Source organism: Neolamprologus brichardi, unplaced genomic scaffold (assembly GCF_056152115.1).
Source record: "Neolamprologus brichardi isolate AB-2024 unplaced genomic scaffold, ASM5615211v1 NODE_ptg000033l+_length_6344489_cov_1, whole genome shotgun sequence".
Lineage (NCBI taxonomy): Eukaryota > Metazoa > Chordata > Actinopteri > Cichliformes > Cichlidae > Neolamprologus > Neolamprologus brichardi.
The window spans coordinates 2,483,389-2,505,334 of record NW_028270137.1 but is presented as its reverse complement, the minus strand read 5'-3'; the positions used below and the strand labels follow the sequence as shown (position 1 = coordinate 2,505,334).

The 21,946-nt window shown below is 41.9% G+C and overlaps 3 non-coding genes across 3 annotated transcripts; all 3 read left to right on the top strand.

Annotated features, from left to right (window-relative positions):
• Positions 1 to 16,731: 16,731 nt before the first annotated feature.
• trnar-ucg (transfer RNA arginine (anticodon UCG)) lies at positions 16,732 to 16,804 on the top strand. Its single transcript has one exon. It is a non-coding gene; the product is annotated as a tRNA-Arg (tRNA).
• Positions 16,805 to 17,471: 667 nt separating this feature from the next.
• On the top strand, positions 17,472 to 17,545 carry trnai-aau (transfer RNA isoleucine (anticodon AAU)). Its single transcript has one exon. It is a non-coding gene; the product is annotated as a tRNA-Ile (tRNA).
• Positions 17,546 to 18,038: 493 nt separating this feature from the next.
• trnai-aau (transfer RNA isoleucine (anticodon AAU)) lies at positions 18,039 to 18,112 on the top strand. The gene has a single exon. It is a non-coding gene; the product is annotated as a tRNA-Ile (tRNA).
• The last annotated feature ends 3,834 nt before the right edge of the window (positions 18,113 to 21,946 follow it).

The following is a 21,946-nucleotide window of genomic DNA, read 5'->3' as shown; positions in this document are numbered from 1 at the left end:
AAATCCTTTACTTCTCAGCCCTTTCCTCTGACCACTGGCGTGCCCCAGGGATCTGTCCTGGGGCCCCTTCGTTTCATTATCTACCTTCTTCCGCTTGGACACATTTTCTGTAAATACAATATCAATTTCCACTGTTATGCCGATGACACCCAGCTTTATCTGTCCACTAAACCTGATTCTGTTCTTCCCCCATCCTCCCTCACCCTCTGCTTAGCTGAACTAAATTCATGGTTCTCTTCTAATTTTCTCAAACTCAATAGTAACTAGAAAAAGTTGCATTTCCTGCGAAAATGCAGTGTGAATGCCTCGTATTGGAATCTGCTGAAAAAAAGCTCAAAAAGCATAATTATCTGCTGAAAAGAGGTGTAGAAGCAGAAGTGCTTGCTGAAGATGGCTGTATGTGTAAGGATACACTGGAGAGTGTCAAGAAAGCAGAGAGTATGCAAGCAAGGAACATGTGTGGCAACTGTCACAGGTAGGATTCGAACCTCAGCCACCGGGTCTCACGGCAGCTGCTCAACCCTCTGAGCCAAATGAGTTCAGGTCACAAACAAAGATATAATGAGAGGAAAAATGTGCACTGTGGAGCAGAAGCTGAAATTAGCAGAAAAGAGGTGAAGAGGAAGAAATCTGTTGTGAAATGAGGTAAAGAAACTGAAATTTGTGCTTAAAACAAGTAAAAAAGCTGAACTCTGAAATCCTGCTAAAATAGCAGAAGAGGCTGATATTTTCCAGCTACTCATTGAGCCAAACTGGTTCTCACGTATCTGAAAAAAGCTAAAAGAGGTGAAGAAACTGAAATTTGTGCTTAAAACAAGTGAAAAAGCTGAACTCTGAAATTCTTCTGAAAGTGCAGAAGAGGCTGACATTTTTCAGCTACTCATTGAGCCAAACTGGTTCTCACGTAACTGAAAAAAGGTGAAAAAGCTTAAAATTCTAATAAAAACAGCAGAAGAGGCTGAGATTTGTGCTGATAAGAGGTGAAAATGCTGAACCAATCAGAGGTACTGCTTCTGTCTGCTTCATCAGGCTGTGTACTTGTATGTATTTCTGCCATGGAGCGTTAACAAGAATCTGAGGTTCATATTAGAAAAGCTGCCAAAATCATAAAACGTTGCAGAATTGTAATAAATTATCAATATGAATTACAGGTCTGTGATAGTGTATCAATTTGTAGTGAAAAAAAAATGTTGAACAAGGTGGAACCGAACCCACGAACTTTGGTCTGAAGATCCGTTTCATTACCAATCACGCCACTGGCAAAGAGAATTAGCACCTGATTGATGAGCAGTCAGAATTAGATTGCGGTGAGAGGCGAAAAACGCAGTTTTTTGGAGTTACAAAACGTCGTGTAACTCAAAAACTAGGTGGGATAGTGGGTGTCAGAGTATGTCAACTGCTCAGTGCGTGTGAGAGTATGTCAACTGCTCAGTGCGTGTGAGAGCATGACAACTAGGGATGGGTATCGAAAACTGGTTCTTGTTGAGAACCGGTTCCCCCTGTTTCAATTCCTTGGAATTGTTTGCCATTTTTGCAAACATTCCCTTATCGATTCCAGTCGCCCCGAATGATGTCACCATGTTGCGGAGCGTCATTTACCTGGCAGGAAACACGGCGCCTAAGCGGCTCAAACATTCAAAAGTTTGGTTATACTTTACGAGAACGGATGACAACAGGGCAACTTGCAATACTTGCAAAGTAGATATTTCATTTAAGGGAGGAAACACTACGAATATGCAAAAGCATTTGCTCACAAAACACGCGATGACCTTAAATGAATGTCGTGTTTTTAATTCCGCTCCGGACTCGTGAATCTCAACCCAGCAGCAGCAGTAACGTTTGCACGTCCTCTCCCGTTAATGCAGCAACTGCTGCGTGTGTGTGTGTGTGAGCTGACACACACACACACACACTCTCACACACGTTCTTGCACATGCATACACATGCACACGTGCATACACGTGCACACACATACACACATAGTGCCTTGTCTTTTAGAACCACAGGGGGGTTTTACGAGGGGAGGTGCTTGTGTAAACTGTAACTGTCATGGAAATAAATAGCTGTGAGGAGGGCTGCTTGTTGAAGAAGTTGGTTTGGAGACAGGTGAGGAGCGTTGAGCTCCAAGAGCTTGGTTTCGACCATCCTTCCCTTCCTAGCAAGTAAAAGATGCTTGTCTTGTTTTTGTCGTTAACAAGAATATGTTTCTAAACGAGCTAAACAATCTGATCAGGGTTTTGTCATCAGTGCCAACAAAACGCTCATTTGTATTTTAGCTGTGTCTATCATCAAAATTGAGTTGGAGTGTTTTAACTCTGATGACAATCTCTCCCTAACAAGTCCACTTTATTGTGTGCTCATTTTCTCCTATTAGTGGCTCATACGTATATAATTAGTAAACATGCATTAAGTGCACTAATTTCTCTCGCTTATCAGTGGCTCATGGTTGCTTAAGGCCTATGTCTGTACTTGACCACAGAGGCAGAGCATCATTCAATCCTGCCAGCTGCCTATCTTAGGAGCTTGTCAAGGATGACAGACTCCACTTTCTCTGCAGCAACACAGCTCATAACTTTTTTACAGTGTCTCCCTGTCCTCATACTCATCTCAGCTTACTAGTGACCCAGCATTTTTCCAAATACAGCAGCGCTAACCAACATCCTTTTTTCAAGTAATATAAAAATCAATTTTATATATTACCTTTTTAAACATCCCATTTTTCTTTCTAATGTCATTAAAACAAGTTTGCACATTTGTATAACAACAGTCAGACCTCCAGATCTTTTAAGCTTTCAGTTTTTTTCTCAGTGTCACACAGATTAGTTTTCGTCTCTTTCAATAAGAAAGTCAAATCTTCAAACCCTGAAGCAATCTTTGTTTCTTTCAATCATTCCAATATTTTTCATCTCCTGTAATATAATTGCAGTTAACCAGGGCTTAGCTACTCTGATCCACAGTGATTTTGGGGGTGTGGATACTTGGGTTTTTTTCACAGGTGCAGAGCCTTTTTCTACAAAATTCCGAATAAACTGCATTTTTTAAAAGTACCATTAACATTAATGTAGACCGACAAGTAACTCAACATTTAACACAGTGATCAGTAGAGAAGAAAGAAAATAACCCATTTTAAAATTTCTAGTTCAGATCAAAATTATTGTTCTGATTAAGGAAACAGTAAATCTGGCCACATTATTGTCCAGATCCTCCAATTTTCCCTTTCCAATGTGACTAAATACAATTCAACTTTTTAAAATAAAAGCAGATGCACACCCAGATATTTCTTACAGTAAGAATCCTCCAACAACCTTTCAAAAGAAACATTTTTTGTCTTTCCTCAATTTTTAGACCAACTGAATCCACAAACCTGAAGCTGCAGACCCCAAACTAATCAAATGTAATGTTTCCATAATCAGCACAGTAATTTTTCAGTCTCTGTGTGTTATGTTCACTCACAGTTTTGATGCTTGCTTCTTCGACTTGATCCATGATTAGCTCTGCACCATCGCTCTGCTGTTTCCTCTCTCCTCATGCTTCTCCTTCATGCGTCCTGTCCTCTGATATAATCCAACCAGCTGCCTCCTTGTTTCCTCCTTGACTTGTATTTGCAAAATTTCCAGTTAAATTAAGAGAAATCCAGAAAGGTTTTCCTGCTTCAAAAGCTCTTCCAGTTGCCTGTCTTCTTGTCCTCCTTTAAATGTGCATTTTTGTATATTTGTATTTATTTGACTTCATATTGCCATGACAACATAACACAGAGGTAGATTAAAGCAGGGAGTTCTGTTCTCTGCAGAAATGCTGGTGTTCCATAGTGATGTAAAAGTATGTTAATAATATTTAAACAGACACTCACTGATCCTGTAAGAGCTGGAATTTAACTACAAACCCTCTTAGTCCCCATCAGTATCATTCATTCTGCTCTGCCGCAATGGTCACAGTGGCTAGTTTAAGTACATTTGCCCCATAGAAATCCACTGATGTTCAGTGAGCCCCTTTGATACATATTTAGACCTTCATAATTTTCAGGTTGCATGAGTGTTATATCTCCGTCTCATCCTAAATATTTCACCGACATGTAAAAGGCATACGTCCACAAGATTTTGATTTGTTTAATTGTAATTTAAACTTGTGTTAGTCTGTGTTGCATGCTTTGAATAATCTTCTTCAGAGTAGACTTTTGGTGTAAGCTGATAGTGAATAAAAAAAAACTATAAAAAGTTGCTGTGGTTTTTATTTTCCAAGAGAGGTAATGCACATAATGCAGAGACGAGCGCACGGGGGATATCCAAATTCTAGGAAGGCAGCCTGCTGCTGTACACAGGCGGATTCTTCTCAGTCATAGTTCTTAACAACTTGACTGTTTTCTCAAACCACACAAAGAGTGCTGTTCCCATTAATTATAAATAGCGATATATGAGCAGCTATATTAGCTTTGACTTAACATATGTTAAATAGTATACTTTCCTGTTTTAAAATTTATGATGGCTCAAAATTCAAACCTTACAAATTAAAACCCTGAATCATCACCACTTGTGTGAACTACAAGGGTGCCATCATTTTTCTTTTAAATCCATACGGCTGACACTGACGAACATCTTACAGTGCAGTATAAGAGTCCCGCCACAAGGAGACACTAAAGGCTTTCAAACCAACAGTTTCTGCTTCCAAAGCGGTGCCAACCGTCACCACCGATCACCGTACTTATGTAACATAGACCATGGATGCATGTTTGAGTTGATACATCACTTAAAGCCACCACTGTTCAGGCATCACATCTGTCCATTAGGTTTCCCTTTCATACACAACATTTTTATCCCATGGTACTAACTTTTTTGTTGTTGTTGACTGTTTATTTATTTGTTTGTTTGTCTGTTTGTCCAATGTTCTTGTTGCACTGCTAAATAGGCTGTAGCCAACATGATTTATAAAGGGATTATAAAACTAAGAAATTACTGCATTATTTTACCTACTCCTATTAAACTAACTTTCCTAAAAACTGATTGCAACTTCTACTTTGTGATGTCAATGTTATGTCTCTAAATGATTTCATATCATTCATGGGAGATATGCTTGACAAATGAGAAGTTAACAAGTCACTGCTACCAGCTGAATCAATTCATTGGGGCGACCTGCGTGTTGTGTTGCATTGTCTGATTTGGTCATAGTGTGTAAACACCTCTAGAGGTCACTGTTGTATAGCTGCTGCAAACTGAATGTGCCCGTACCAGAGGTTATACGTAAAATGGCAGCTGCCAGGAAGTCTCTTTGAAAATTTGTGTCCGCCCTTTATGAAATAGATATGTTGTATTACAAGGTACTAATGCACCCTTGCATTGGTAAAATAAATTCTACTAGAATAGCTGATACTCCCTCACAGAAGATTTATTTTGACCTTTCCAAAGCCTTCTTTAAAATTTAGAAAATAAAATGAAAACAGGCATATCAAAACAAGCCTACTAGAAATACTACTCTGCATTACAGCCTAACACTTGGCTAAATCCTAATATGTAATTCTGGTTTAATAGTTTTGTTACGAACTTGCATGTTCATGTGTTTGTTTTGTGCAAGTGTTGTATCTTTTTATGTTAATTTAGCTGTGCCAGGGCTCTGCTTCGATTGGTGCGTGGATACACTGCCCCGACGTGACTGGTTCCAGCTGGAGGACCCGCCCATTATAAGGAGGCTGGAGCAGTATTCCTGTGGCAGCTGCTGGCTGCAGTGTGCTCTTAAAAGTTGTGGAAGTGGAGTGGGTAGGGGTGAGCTGCCGTTTCTTTTGATCACCCGTTTTCTCCTGTTTTGAGTTAGTTAAGGAGGTTAGACTCTGTCTTTATTTTTGACTTTGTTTTGGTGAGGTCAGAGGTGCGGGATTTGTGTAGATGTGTTTTGTTTATTGTTTTGGCCTTGGCTCACCCTGAAGTGTTGACACTCCCGTTTTGGTTCCTTTTTTTCACATCGTAAATAAATCACATTGAAACTAACGGATTTGTTTTCTGTGTCTGCTTGGGTCTTGGGGGGGGGAAGCGAGTGCCTCACTCATGTTATTGCCTGGCCCTAGACAGGTCGTAACACACGCACTGAGCAGTTGACATACTCTCAAACGCACTCAGCAGCCGATAAACTCCCCCAAAGAAACCAAATTCCGAGAAATCCAAACATGGAAATGTTTGCACACAGTTGTGATTATGTGCAGAGGTCCACCCTACCAGCCAACCTCAAATCTCCACGCATACACAAACTAAGGCACATAAGTCTGCACACATCCAGACATTAACAGATACACACACATGGCCACCCTTTATATCAGTGGACCTCCACCAGGCCTCACTGCACTCCTCTTCTCAGAGAAACCCTCAACAGAAGAGTTGAGAAACACAAAACTTGTGAGATCTGAATGTCCTGGTGAGGAGACGGCAGCTGTGTAGAGGTGAGCGTGTGTGAGTCCTTTTTCTTTTAGTTTAGTTTTTTTCCTTTATTCTGCGAACATAAATGCTGTGATTAATGGACTAAAAGTCATCGCTTCTCACCCCTATTTATGGATTCAAGGATCAAAGGATCAAATTGGTGGTAAGATTCTAAATATATGTGATGTCATAATCCTGTTAGTTTGGAATACACAAAACAATAAGCACAGTTGAACAGACACACACACACTCCCAAAAACTAGCCAGTCCTCATGAGGAGGTTGCGACGCCTTCCAGGTGCGGGAAAGAAAGCAGGAAAAACCAGGAGCAGGCCGCCTCACTGCTCTTTACATTAATGGACCGCCCCAAAGAAATCCAAACACGGAAATGCTTGCACACACATGTGATTATGCGCAGAGGTCCATCCTAGCAGCCAACGTCAGAACTCCACGCATGCACACATTAATGCACATACATCTGCACACATTCAGAGAAAAACTCCCCCAAAGAAATCCGAACATGGAAACTTTTGCGCACACTGCACACACATTCAGAGTTCATAATGTACTGGTGAGTCTCCACCTGTTACAGGTGGATGCAACCTGGACTGTCTCAAGACAGACGAGACCAGATCCACCAAAGAAACTGCAGATGTGAGGACATGCGTCTTTTTGAAATATATAAAACAATAAACACGGTCGTGCAGACACATACACTCACACAGGCTGAGAAAGTCTAGCCAGCCCTCGTGATGGGGTGGACCTCCTCCAGGCCTCACTGCCTTCCCCTCCTGAGAGAAACCCTTTATAGAAGAGTTGAGAAAGACAAAATTTGTGAGGTCTAAATGTTCTGGTGAGTCTCCACCTGTTGCAGGTGAGTGCAGCCTGGACTGTCTCGAGACAGACCAGATCAGCTGCACCACAGACACTTCATACCTCATCTCAGGAGAAAAACTGAAAGAACAATAAAAAGGGAGAAAACCGACCTCAGAAACATGGCCAACATCTGTTTGATTAGACTAACAAATAATGGTTGACCATTTTCAGGTGCTCGCCTAACCTTCAGTAGTTGTTCGAGGTCATTGAAACGCTTAGGTTTTATATATCCAGTTTCCTTGGATTGATAATCTGTCTCGTATTGAAATTGTTCTTTGGTCAGTTTTACCTGTTGCAGAATTTCAGGGTCGCTCTTGTTGACTTTAATAGCCACGATCTGTCTGTTTGCTCTGTGAATTGGTTCGAAACAAAACTGAACTTGTTTTGGTTTCTTTTGTAAAATGCTCTGAAAACATCTGGAAAGGGTTTGGGTTGGTGTCAGGTCAACGTCCGTTATGCCATAAAGTATAATGGGTGAGCGCTCGTATTATGGGTTTTGGGATCAAAGCAAAGCTACCACGTCATGAAGGATCGAAGCAAAGCTACCGCGTCACAAGGGATCAAAGTGATTCTAATGTATGCGCAGGCGCACACACACATGTTTGTTTGTGTAATATTGTTCACACTAAATTTGACCGTAGGCAATTTAATATGAGTCAATCAAAGAAAATGTTAGTTTTGGAGAATTTTGAAATTACGAAACTGACAATTACGAGAATTTTTGTTCGTGTATTTTTTTTTCTTTTGCATAACATGTCGAGCTTTTCTGTATATAGCCATGTCGTAGATTTCGGAGCAAACAAGAAATTGATGAAAATGTTCTATTTTATTTTAACAATCATCAACTGCATATGCAGGTTTCGTACGGGTGCTTGAAATCCTTGAAAAATCTTGGATATATTGTAGTGCTTCTATTTCGGATTTGGTGCTTAAAACGTCTTGAAACTGTATTTCATTCACCACAAATAACTATCTGATTGAATAGTTTTCTTATCAGATAGAGAAATAAAATGGCAAAGTCTAAAAGCAACATTTCTCTGCCTGGGCTGCCTTGTACCTCTGCACGTCAGTCTGTTTCAATGTGTGACCCCCCACCCCCTCCCCCTCCCCGAAAAGTCGGGGGTGAGCGCACTAACGTGCCTGGAGGCCGTTTTAATGAGTGTTTGCAGGAAAACGAAAAATACAAGAAGGAGTCTGCAAGAAGGATTTGTACGTTTTCACTGTGGAGGAGTTTGCGTAAGTCCTAGTAAATCATTTTCTCCAGTGTGGACGTTACACATGCTAATTTTTAAAATCGTTTTTATTATTTTGCTAGCTAGCAAACTCGCGGGATAAATGATTGAAATGCACTCAGTGTGATGCAATACGGTGCCGCTATTCTAACAGTTAGTTATTGCAGGGTAATTTCTGGAATATGCTGTGAATTTAACCAAGATTACACAGCAGTAGCAGTAATGCGAGTTACTTCCCCAAAGTGAAAGCTTTAAACGTTAGCCCGATGCTTAACTAGCCAACTCAAGCTTTCTGATTGAAGGCTAAAAGCAGCGTTGTCACCAAGTAAACAGAATATTGATTCTATTTTGGTGTATTGCTGCAGTTTTTTCAAGTATTAACTTGGTGCTTTTGGCAACCTTAGGGGGAAATAATGGTAATATGACTGATCCATATGGACACAAAGAATATAGACTTTTTTGTGCTACCGAAGTTCCGTGGCTTTCATTCAAAATCTGTTTATCGTTAAACAACTTGAAGATTATAATGGCTTCAAACTCACATTGAGGCCTGTGGGGCACTATCAGCCACTGAAACAGTAGACAAATGAATATTTCATACCTTAAGGCTGCCTGTTTATTTAAGGAAGATGAACAATACATTATAATTGTATATAATAATATCACAGATGATAGATTAAATAGGTTTTTGATAGATGCTTGTGCATTGTTAAAGTCTTATATGTTGAATTGATCTGAGTATGTCATCAGTTCAAAGCCTCTCCCAGTCAGTGCTGTTCTCTATGCCTGTCTTACTCTACATGATCTTTTTTAACATCAGCATGCTAAAGGACTTGTTTGGAAGAGACTGCTATTTTATACGCTAAAATATGTTTTTCTTCTGGTTGGTGAAAACACTTTATTATCCTGTAATAGATTTTTTAAATGCTTGGTGATGGTAGTACCCAAAACTAGCTGCATCAGGTACTTCCCTGTGTATTTGGAGAGGATCAGAAGTCCCAGGAATAAAAAAGCAACTAATTATTTATCTGCACAGCCGTACAAGTGGCTGACTGCTAGTTTGTTCCTCTGAGGCCGTGTCCTAGTCAGTGTGTCTCGCTAGATTTCTCTCTCTTCTGTTAATTGAGCATTTTTGTTTGTTTTGTGCAGTTCTGGTTAATAAGTCAAATTAATAAAAGCCGCAGAAATATTTTCATTGCATTTCTGTTTGTTCTGTACTTGCTAACTGTCAGTTCAGAAGAAAATGTAGCTGCTGTTTGCCAACAAACTCAGTTCCTTTGCCCGATAATTTCCTTCAAAAAAATGCCTACATATATATTTATAAGCTGAGTTATTATATAGCTGAATAATTATATCTTTCAATTCATAACTAATAATGTTTTATTTTAAATTTGTGTCTTTTAGCTTCTTCTGCTTATTATTGTTATCCATCCATTTTCTTCTGCTTATCAAGGACTGGTTTACCCGGGCAGCAGCCTAAGCAGAGAAGCCCACATCTCCCTCTCCCCAGCCACCTCCTCCACTTCTTCTGGGATAACACCAAGACATCCTCAGGCCAGCTGAGAGATATAGCCTCTCCAGAGTGTCCTAGGTCTGCCCTGGGCCTCTTTCTCCTTTTCTCATCAGCCTCTCTTCAACGTGTAGGAATAGCAGCTCTACTCTGAGCCCCTTTTGAGTAACTGAACTCCTCAGCCTGTCTTTAAGGGAGAGGCAACACCCTTAGAGAAAGCTCGTGTTTTTCATCTGTCAGTCCTCTGCTCACCTGTCCCCAAACTCGTAAACAAGAGAAGATTAAAGTCCTCCGCTTGATGCTGCAAGTCATTGTTTTTTATTGTCTTTTTCTTAATATATTCAGATCATTCTAAAAATATATGTACAACAGTTTGTTTATGCAGTCAGCATTTGTATATATACAGCAGTATTCTCAAACAAGCAACAGTGAACGCACCTGTGTGAGGCAAATTCCCCAATCACAGTTCAATCAGTCCCCCCACCCTGACACTTTTTTCCACTTTAAGTGAGGAAATGGAATTAAATCTGACACATCTTTATCTTTTATGGACATATCAACATATCTTTTTAAGGTTAAGAGAATATGGTCATCAGATTGGAGAAGCTGAACAATCAGAGCTGTGATAATGATATTTAAGGATATTTAAGGTGTGTTGACTGGTTCATAACGTCAGCTCATGTGAGAAAACATCCCATGCTAAAAGTTGCCGCTAGCTGCTGGTTGATGGTGAATTTATTGTGTGTTTCCACCGTCTGTACAGATGAAGAGTAGCAGAGCTGGAGATGAGGCAGGAGGAAGAGTTGACTCAATTCAATTTCAGTTTATTTATATAGCGTTAATCACAACAACAGTCACCTCAAGACACTTTATACTGCAAGGTGGAGGCCCTATTGTAATACAGAGAAAACTAAATGATCAAAACAAGCCCTTTTGAGCGAGCACTTGGTGACTGTGGGAAGGAAAAACACCATTTTAACTGGAAGAAACTTCCAGTAGAAGCAGGTATAGGGAGGGGCAGCCTCTGAGGACTGGTTGGGGTTGAGGGGAGGGAGAAAGGACAAAGGACACGCTGTGGAAGAGAGCCACTCTATGAGCTGTTCATTCAGTTTGTGGTTTAGCTCGACTCCATGACGTTTCTGAACTAATGCTTTGCTCAATTAATGTTGCAATGAATTATGGGTGGATTTTACTGATATTCTATCTTTATGTTGTCACCAAACAGATCTACAGATTTAGGATTAGCTACAGGCTCCTCTACCCCTGCTAGCCCTTCTGTCCTGCCCAGGATGGCGCCCCTGGTGCCCCCTCATAAGGTCCAGCAGTCCTACTGTCCATCCAACAGCTCCGTCTCCCCTCTTACAGCCCCTATGGGAGCTCCATCTGTGGTGGCTACAGGCCTTACAGCTACAGCTACGGTGGCGGCTACAGCCTGGGAGGATACAGACACACACCTCACCTTGAGGACGTCCCCCCAGCAGGTTTGTGCAGCAGGCTGAAGAGATGGAACAGCAAGCACTCACATATTCATATGAGTACATTTAGTTGTTTTGAGAGGTGTACTCAACACAGGACAGTGGCTGCAGGTGCTAATTGTTTTGAGTTCAAAGTAATTAAGGCTGCTGTTGCAAAGTTTGATAATAGAATCTGAAGCTGGTAATGTTCAGGGCTGCAGTACACGTGTAAAGATGAGTCTGCTTGTATGACATCATATGTGCCTTTGTGTAACTCAGTGGCAAATAAATTGGGTACCATAGCTCCATATGCCATTAGTTACTTTACAAGTGTAAGGAAAAGCAGAAGGACTTGTTTTTGGTTAAGACCAGTTAAAATGATGAATGTCTTTCATTCAGTTTCCTTGCTTGGTTTAGACACTAACTGGGCGAGCGAGGAGGACGACCACGTGGTGGCCAGAGGAGAATATGACTTTACAGCTGCTTCTCAGGAGGAGCTTTCTATGCAAGCTGGAGAGATGCTCAACCTCGCTCCTAAAGGTGATGAGCTTTTTACTGGCTGCGGGACATTTGATTCTGAGTGCTTTGACCCAAAACCTTCTATTTTTGTTTTTCTTATCTTAGAAATAACAGATGAGGGCTCTTCTTTTGTGTGAGCGTGCCCCATGTTTACAACTATCTCCCTCGTGTTTAGAGCTACAGCCCCGTGTGCGTGGCTGGCTCCTGGCCAGCGTGGACGGTGAGACCACCGGCTCGTCCCAGCAAACTACGTTAAGATCCTCAGCAAGAGAAGAGACCGCCGGGCCACAGATGTGGAGAGGCTCGCTCAGGCCCAGCAGGCGAACACGCAGGCACCCCAAACAACCTCAGCTGCACAAATCTGTGTCTCTCCTGCAGCCCATAAACGTACAGCATCTACCCGCATCATGTACAGTACATGAATGACCCGTCTCGTCAGATTCATTAGGCTCAGCTGTGTCCCCCTCCTGTGTTTCCTCGTTTCCCTCTGTGTGTATTTATAGTAGTGATGGCCAAACAAAGCTTTCTGAAGCTTGTGTTGAAAAACGATTCATTACTGGAAGCTTTTTAACACAGTCCTCTGTGGTGACATCTGCTGGTCAAAAATATGAAGAGCAGCTTGAATCTACAAAAAAACTGAACTGCTTCATTATGATTGCCCACTCTGCAGAGTGGAATTCACAATTCACAATTGGACGTCACTGATCACGTGACTGTGGCCAAACGAATCGAGCATCGACAGAGTGCTTCTGAAGCGGTGTGTTGGTGTTTTTGACACACGCGCCGGAGCGTCAGCTTCAAGCGGGCCATCACTAATTTATAGCATTCGTCCTCTTGTGTGCGTTACTGGTCCGTCTGTGTTCCTCCATGCTGTTTTTCCTGCTTGTCATCCTTCGTGTTTTAACTCCATTCCCTCGTGTCCAGGTTTCTTATCTGGTTCTCAGCTTTCCCAGTTTAGGTTTTCCTAGTTTTGTTTCTCGCCTCCCTCGCCTTTGTTTGTATGTCACTCTCCATAAATAAAGCTCACTCACATCAGCAATGCCTGCATCTTGGGTCCTCCATTCATATCTCAACACGCAAACCCTGACATTTATTGTGTAGTTACATACTGCTAGGAAGTGCTGACAAAATATGAAATTATGATGCTATTTATGTAGAGGCACAGTACCAACACAGAACAGCGGGGACACAGAACCAAAACCTAAGAACTAACAAAGACACATCAAGAAATCAAAGATTAATAAAACAAAACAGAAAACACTGAGCCAGCGACCCAGGACTGTGACATTCAGTTTCTCAAGGAGTAATCAAAGCAAATGTTTTTTCTTTTTATGAATAAGAGATTTCCTTTATGGGTTACGTGATGGTGTAAGTTCCAGCACAGCTCATTTAGTGTGCAGAAGTTCTCCGAGGCCCCTTTCTGTCTGACCAGTGCGACATACTGAGACAACTGACACACAAAGACGTTGAGTGGAACTGGACGACTCGACAGGAAGACGCATTCCAGAGACTCAAAGAGACTATAGCAGAGGCTCCAGTCCTGAAATACTACTGCCCAGAGGAAGAGCTGACAGTACAATGTGACGCTTCTGACAAAGGGTTAGGTGTGGCACTCATGCCAAAGGGTAAGCCTGTGGCTTTTGCGAGTAGAGCACTTACACGTACAGAGCAAGGTTATGCCCAGATCGAAAAGGAGCTTTTGGCTGTAGTTTTCAGTATGGAGAAGTTTCATCAGTACACATATGGTCGTAAAGTGGTAGTACACAGTGATCACAAACCCTTAGAGACCATTGTAAGAAAACCGCTGTTGAGCGCACCCAAACGGTTGCAAAGGATGCTTATGCGCATTCAGAAATATGACATAGATGTGGTGTATGTGCCAGGCAAAGACATTTTTATTAGCAGACACGTTGAGTAGGGCGTATCTTCCAGAGTGCTCACCACAGGGCTCCATAGAGGAGGAAATAGAGAGCATTAACATGGTCACTCATGCACCCATCTCACCTGACAGACTAAACAGCATAAGCATAAGCATAAGGACTGCTACACAAGAGGACAAAGCACTACTGCTAAGGCCAAAAGTCATTCCAGCCCTGCGGGAGTTGGAGATGAAACAGAAGCGCCAAAAATTGTGCTATGACCGATCAGCACGAGACGTGGACTCTTTGAAGGTAGGGGACAGTGTCAGAGTTCAGCCTTTTGACCGCCATTCCACTTGGAGTAGGGGAGTGGTGATTGGGACTGTTGACCCGAGGTCCTATGAGGTTCAGTTGGACTCTGGAAGTGTCCTGAGGAGGAATCAGAGGCACCTGAGACTTGCAGGCGTGATGGATCAAGAAAATGCAATTACAGACACTGGGGCACTGAGCAGCTCGGTGACAGCTCCTTCAGAAACTCGTGGGCAGCAGATCAAGACTGACGAGGTATCAGGGGGTGTCAGGACAAGGTCAGGCCGCAAAGTGGTTCCACCACTTCGGTACAAGGACTATGTTACATAATGAGGATTTATTTTTATTATTTATTTATTTATTTAAAGTCCGTTTGGCTCGACACCACCGAACAGAGGCAGCAATTTAACATAGCTAACATTAACAGTGCAGTGAATCCTGCTTGTGCCGTGATATTCAGGACTGCAAACCGAGCAGCATCACTGACTTTCAGCTTGTTGTGTTTGTGGATATATGACTGACTTTAATTATCCATAAAATCATCACATTCTTTGTAAGATTAAGGCTGACTATTGAACGGCGTATATTTTGAAGTAAAGGCTTTAAAACCAAGTTAGTACAAACATCACTAATGTCACATAGCTTTCCCGACATGTGGCCAACAGTAATGTTTTAATGTTCTTCATTATTAAACATTTGCGCATAAATAAGTGACATAATATTCATTACTTACTTTTGAAAGTTTACTCTTCGGCCGCTCCATTTTTTTCAGAAAAATTATCTACACCACCGCCGCGCTATGAAATCTGGGATGTGTTGGGCCATAAAAGCTACAGCGACCCATCCTTAAAATTCAGGGAAATGAAGGACGCATTTGACGGCCGCATTTCGAGCAGCCTTTGAATTGGGACAGCCTTCATCGCGTCGCTGTGATGTAATCGGTCTTGAAATGCAGCCTTTAAGGCTGCAGACCCTGGCTGTGTCCTTCAAAAGAGACTCTACGCCAGGGGTGTCAAACTCCAGGCCTCGAGGGCCGGTGTCCTGCAGGTTTTAGATCTCACCCTGGGTCAACACACCTGAATCAAGTGATCAGTTCATTACCAGGCCTTTGGAGAACTTCAAGACATGTTCGCTGTGTCCCATTTCAGGGTCTGCATGCTTGAAGTACGCATTTTAAGTGCGGTTACGTCACCGCCACGCGACGACGGCTGTCCCAATTCGAAGTGTACTTGAAATGCATACTCCAAATGCGCCGTCGATTTCCCCAAATATCAAGCGTGGTCCGGTGCACGCTTCGTGGTCCCATATATCCCACAATTCATAGTGCGTCGGTGGGTGTGGATAATTTTGCTGTAAAATACGGCAGAAGGGAGCGGCCGAAAAGTGAACTGTCAAAAGTAAGTACTGAATATGACGTCACTTATTCATGTGCGAATGTTTAATAATGAAGAACATTAAAACATTGCTGTTGGCCACGTGGCAAAGTTATGTGACACTAGTGATGTTTGTACTTTCAGCATTAACTTGGTTTTAAAGCCTCTACTTCTAAATATACATATAGTCGACCTTAATCTTACAGAGAATCTGATGATTTTATGGATAATTAAAGTCAGTCATATATCCACAAACACAACAAGCTGAAAGTCAGTGATATATATATATATATATATATATATTATAATAATCTGACAATACTATAATATTGGCCATATTATATTTACATTACCACAGTGAGATGACTTTAGTCTCATGAACAACATTAACTAATTATTATTTACTAGCTAATCTTAAATGACTGTTCAGTACAGAAATGAAGCCCTTGAATCATGTTTTACAGTCCTGTGGTCTCAGCCTCAGATACTCAACTAATCAAAGTGATGTCATGACAAAAATAATTGACCAACAAAACAATTTTCTCCTTCATTTCTGTCAAACAAAGCTGTATGTAACGTGTCTCGCGGTTAGTATCATGGTTGCTAGGCAACCTGAACAGCGCGAAGAAGCATAAACCGTCCCATTTCACAAGCCTCTCACTTCCGCACTTCTCGTACTTATAGTACGCACCGTACGTAGTACGCGTAATGCGCGTAGTGCGCGTACTTCAAACGTGCAGACCCTGAAATGGGACACAGCCATTGAGGAGGTAATTTAGCCATTTAAATCAGCTGTGTTGGATCAAGGACACATCTAAAACCTGCAGGACACCGGCCCTCGAAGCCCGGAGTCCGACACCTGTGCTCTACGCGTTCTCAAACGAGGCTCAAAACGCAAGGTTAGGGAAGCCATGAACTTGGCCTTATCAGTGACAGATCGGGCCACGTAAGCTTTATGAACTCCATTGGCAGATAATACTCTGGCTTAGTTGGTGGATTCACTGTGCATGTGGCAGGTAGGACTACGTTTTTAAGAGCATGATACATGGGAGAAATGCTGTGGCATGCACTTATTTCAAGCAACAATCAATTATTTCAAGCAACAATCAAGAAATATCCACCAGCCACGTGATCAACCCAACACCAGCAGTTGGCTCAAACAGACTCAAATGAACGTTCATGAAAAGTGGGAACGTCTGCCAAACCACGTGGCCTAACGGATAAGGCGTCTGACTTCGGATCAGAAGATTGAGGGTTCGAGTCCCTTCGTGGTTGGTTGTGAGTGCTTGAGGAGCAGGCATGCGTTCCCAGTTTGTTCGCAGCAGGCTGACCTTGCATCCTTTATGTCATCCAAAATTGCTACGCTGTTGTCAATTTCATGTCCTTCAACAGAGACTACGAGTTCTCAAACGAGGCTCGAATGGCCAGGTTGGGGACTGAAGCCATGAACTTGGCCTTATCAGTGCCAGGCTCGAGTCATCTTGGCTTAGAAGCAACCATAGAAAGTCAATAACATTCCATGACCTCAAGCGACACGCGTGAAAAAATCACGACTTGGAAGCATGCTGTTGGTGGAACTCCACCTGGAAAAGATCCAGTGTGCTCTGTTTCACTGCCCGTTGAAGGAATGTGTTTTAGTTTGTTCAAAAAACAGCCATGCCGCTATACTTGAAGCATTTTCATTAGGAAACACAGTGCTTTCGACTGTTTTCATATTTTAGTCTACTAAAGTATGACTTTGTTAGTTTCTCCAGCCACATTTTTCATCAGCTGAACTGCATAGGTGGCTTCTGATCAGTAGGAGCTTCCAAGAGTTGGCTTTCATTTGTACAGCTTGAAGTAATTTCTTGTAAACACACATTTCTCTTGTGTTCTTAACAGTTCTTCCACCCTCTTTTTGGTATATTAGTCAACAAAAGGATCGGTTCACGCACAAGTTGTTGGCCGGTTAGCTCAGCTGGTCAGAGCGTGGTGCTAATAACGCCAAGGTCATGGGTTCAATCCCCATACTGGCCATTCCACCAGCCATCCAAGGTGCTGTGTCATGATAGACTATGGATTTTATTTGGTGCGATCCAAGAAAAAAACCTCTGCCAACTTCCAAGTGAGTGATGTATGCAACTACAAATGACAGCAAACCACAAAATTCACTGACACATGACACGCTAATGAATACATTACATGCTCAGCTACAATCTCCAAATCACTTTTCCAGCTACTTTCTGGATAAATCACTCATTTCCAAAGTCTGACACAGCATACTGCATCAAAAACTGCTGCTTTATATCACACCTATCGACCCTAACATTAGAAGATGCACACCATGTATTGTTTTGTGGCAAATTTCTTCTTAAAGCGTTTTTTGTAAGTCAACAGAAGACTTTTTTTTCCCCACTATGTTGAAGTAATTTCTTGTAAACACACATTTCTCTGGTGTTCTTAACAGTTCTTCCACACTCTTTTTTGGTATATTAGACAAAAAAAAGAGGTTGGTTTTGCACAAGTTGTAGGCCGGTTAGCTCAGTTGGTCAGAGAGTGGTGCTAATAACGCCAAAGTCATGGGTTCAAGCCCCATACTGGCCATTCCAGCAACTGTCCAAGGTGCTGTCTCATGGTAGATTGTGGTTTTTGTTTTTTGGGATCCCAGAAAAAAACCTCTGCCAACTTCCAGGTGACAGATCGGGCCACGTAAGCTTTATGACCTCCATTGGCAGATGATACTCTGGCTTAGTGGGTGGATCCAATGTGCATGTGGCAGGTAGGACTACGTTTTTAAGAGCGTGATACATGGGAGAAATGCTGTGGCATGCACTTATTTCAGGTGGCTTCTGATCAGTAGGAGCTTCCAAGAGTTGGCTTTCATTGGTACAGCTTGAAGTAATTTCTTGTAAACACACATTTCTCTTGTCTTCTTAACAGTTCTTCCACCCGCTTTTTTCGTATATTAGTCAACAAAAGGATCGGTTCACACACATGTTGTAGGCCGGTTAGCTCAGCTGGTCAGAGCGTGGTGCTAATAACGCCAAGGTCACAGGTTCAATCCTACGGTGGCCCCTAGAGACAAAGCACTTGCAAACTCCAAAACACAACGGAAGTGCTCCAGGACGCTAGGGGCAGTGTTGAGCTTTTGTTACCTAGTAACTACACAAGCCAGGAAGTACCAATGACCGGATTTGGACTGTATCCCAATTCAGGGTCTGCAGCCTTAAAGGCCGCATTTTAAGGCCTATTACGTCACAGCGACATGACGAAGGCTGTCCCAATTCAAAGGCTGCTCAAAATGCGGCCCTCAAATGCGTCCTTAATTTACCTGAATTTTAAGGATGGGTCGGTGTAGCCTTCATGGCCCAACATATCCCAGATTTCATAGCGCGGCGTTGGTGTGGAAAAAAAACGGCGGAAGCGGAGCCGCCAAAGAGTAAACTTTCAGAAGTAAGTACTGAATATTATGTCACTTATTTATGCGCGAATGTTTTTATAATGAAGAACATTAAAACATTACTGTTGGCCTCATGTCGGGAAAGTTATGTGACATTAGTGATGTTTGTACTAACTTGGTTTTAAAGCCTTTGCTTCAAAATATACGCCGTTCAATAGTTGACTTTACTCTTACAGAGAATCTGATGTTTTTATGGATAATTAAAGTCAGTCATATTACCACAAACACAACAAGCTGAAAGTCAGTGATGCTGCTCGGTTTGCAGTCCTGAATATCACGGCACAAGCAGGATTCACTGCACTGTTAATGTTAGCTATGTTATATTGCTGCCTCTGTTCGGTGGTGTCGAGCCACACGGACTTTAACGTGTGTTTGAACGAGCTGACGGTTCACTCGTTAAGCTGAAAGAAAGATGCTTTAATCACAGGAGTCACACATGTGTCCACTGTACCAGCTGGGAACTCTTCTTGTTTTGTAATAACACAAACACTGAAACCTCCTTCTCTGGTGCTGTTTTGTAGCAGTGTGTACACCTGAGACTGTCACCTGTCTGTCTGTCCTGCACTCTCTCTCTGTTTCTTTCTCTCTGATTGTGTAATAAAAGTATGAACATGTATTTATAAGTTACACTTGTGTTTGAATCCTGCAGCTTATCACACATTTGATTTCCATGTGTGACAACTGCCAGTGTCCAGAGTGAGGACAGACTGAGGGACCCACTGCTGCACATCATCTGTGAGGCTTTGCACCCCTGATGATCCACCAGGACAAACTCAGCAGTGTGTGAGGAAGGGGAGGAGGAAGAGCCAGCAGCAGCTGACAGATGGAGAGAATAGACAGACTGTTCCCTGTTTGTGAAGGACTGTTAGAAAAGTTTAACATACCTAATTGTCTGTCCTGAATCAGTTGTATTAGGTAATGTTCAAATAATATTATCATTCCAGTGTTTTCAGTGTGGGAGAAAGTACTCAGGGCCTTCAAGTTACACACTATGAAAGGCAGAAACAAGTTTAATGTTCAGAAACCTAAAGTATGTATCAGCAGCAGAATGGAGCCAAATGTAGTAATGCCAACATACTGAAGGAACAACATTTGTCTCTTATATATGGTACACCTATATATGCACTGTCAAAGATACTTCTCTTTGAGTGAAGATTTAAGGTGATAAGACATAAATAACTGCAACTTGAATCTGTACTCAAGCTCAGTATTTACACAGAGTTCATGTTCACTGCTGTAATAGCTAATAATGATTAATATAATAACTATAATATTGGCCATATTATATTTACATTACCAAAGTGATATGACTTTAGTCTCATGAACAACATTAGCTAATTGTTATTTACTAACTAATCTTAAATAACTTTTCAGTCCAGAAATGAAGCCCAAAAATCATGTTTTACAGTCCTGTGGTCTCAGCCTCAGATACTTATCAAATCACACAAAGCTCATGTAGAAACAAACAAACAAATGAACAAAATATGTTCTCCTTCATTTCTGTCAAACAAAGTTGTATGACACGTTTCCAGCGGTTAGTATCATGGTTGCTAGGCAACCTGGGAAGCACGACAGAGACTAGACTGTCCCATACAGACAAACTTGCCGTTTATTTTGCAAATCGAGCTCAACACTGCCCCTAGCGTCCTGGAGCACTTCCGTTGTGTTTTGGAGTTTGCAAGTGTTTTGGATTTTGCAAGTGTTTTGGAGTTTGTATGTGCTTTGTCTCTAGGGGCCACTGTAGTGTAGGAGATTTCTATGAAGTAAACACATTACGTCTCTGAACACATTTTGTAAATGGGACTGTCACTCACTTGTTGTTTGACGACATACAAAGTTTGTTCCCAGTAAGGTCTCAATTTTCCAGGTCCTCCCCTCTCACTCATGTTACGGACTAGGACACTGTCTCACCAGGTTGGAGAGTGACTGTGTTCTGTGTGTGATGATCATAGTTCTTCTACCCCTTGCACTAGAGTGCTGGCTGTTCTCAGCTGCAATATGATAAGCCTCTTCCATCCACAAAGCCCACTTTTTAGCATAGCTCTGAGGTGTTTCAGTCCCATCTCTGGCTAACAAGCCAAAAATGAAGTCTACTAGGAGACGGCGGTGTCGACCAAACATGAGGTAGTGGGATGAAAAGCCTGTTGCCTCATGCCTGGTGCAGTTGTATGCATGTACTATCTGAGGCAGATGCTCTTTCCAGCTGCTCTTTGCCTTCTCCTCCAATGTCCTTAGCATTTGAAGAAATGTCCAATTAAATCGCTCAGCTGGGTTGCCATTTGGATGGCATGGTGTTGTCCTTGAGTGAGCAGCTCCAGCCAGGTGTCGTAGGGTTGCTGATGTGTTTGACTGGTTTCTTTTGCTTAATGCAGGGGTGTCACGGCCTTTTATGTTCCAAACACCAAAAAAGTCCAAGAAAAGGCCGTGGGTGGCAACGGGAGGTTTGTTTTAGAACGCACTTCTGACTCCATTGTTTAAAAATCATATGTCGTTTATTTCGTGGAAAATTATAAAGAAAAATCAACCAAATAACTTCTTAAAACTTAAAATTAAACGAAAGTTAACTCAATTTGCTTTAACAACTTCAAAAGTGGTCAAAAAATCATTTTCTAACCCCCCCGTCTTCCCATCAGACATTTGGCAAACAAAAAGCCATCTTTACCACACCCCTCCAGGGTGCTCTTAATCCCCTGATTAATGGGAGGGTCCATAAGCCAATAAACCAATCACTTTCCAAAAACTTTTCCAATAAAATGAATTACAAATTTACATAACAAAACTAGGTCAGCATATTCTTACAACTTTAAAGAAAAAACAAAAATTAATACAAATTGCGTTTTATAAACATTCAACAAAAATGGCCACAACACACGGGTGTTTTCTGGTCACATACGCCTCAATGTCCCTCTTCATAAAAGCCCAGTAGAAACGGTCCCGTGCCAAGTGAATGACCCTCTCTGCCCTGCGTGACCCAAGTC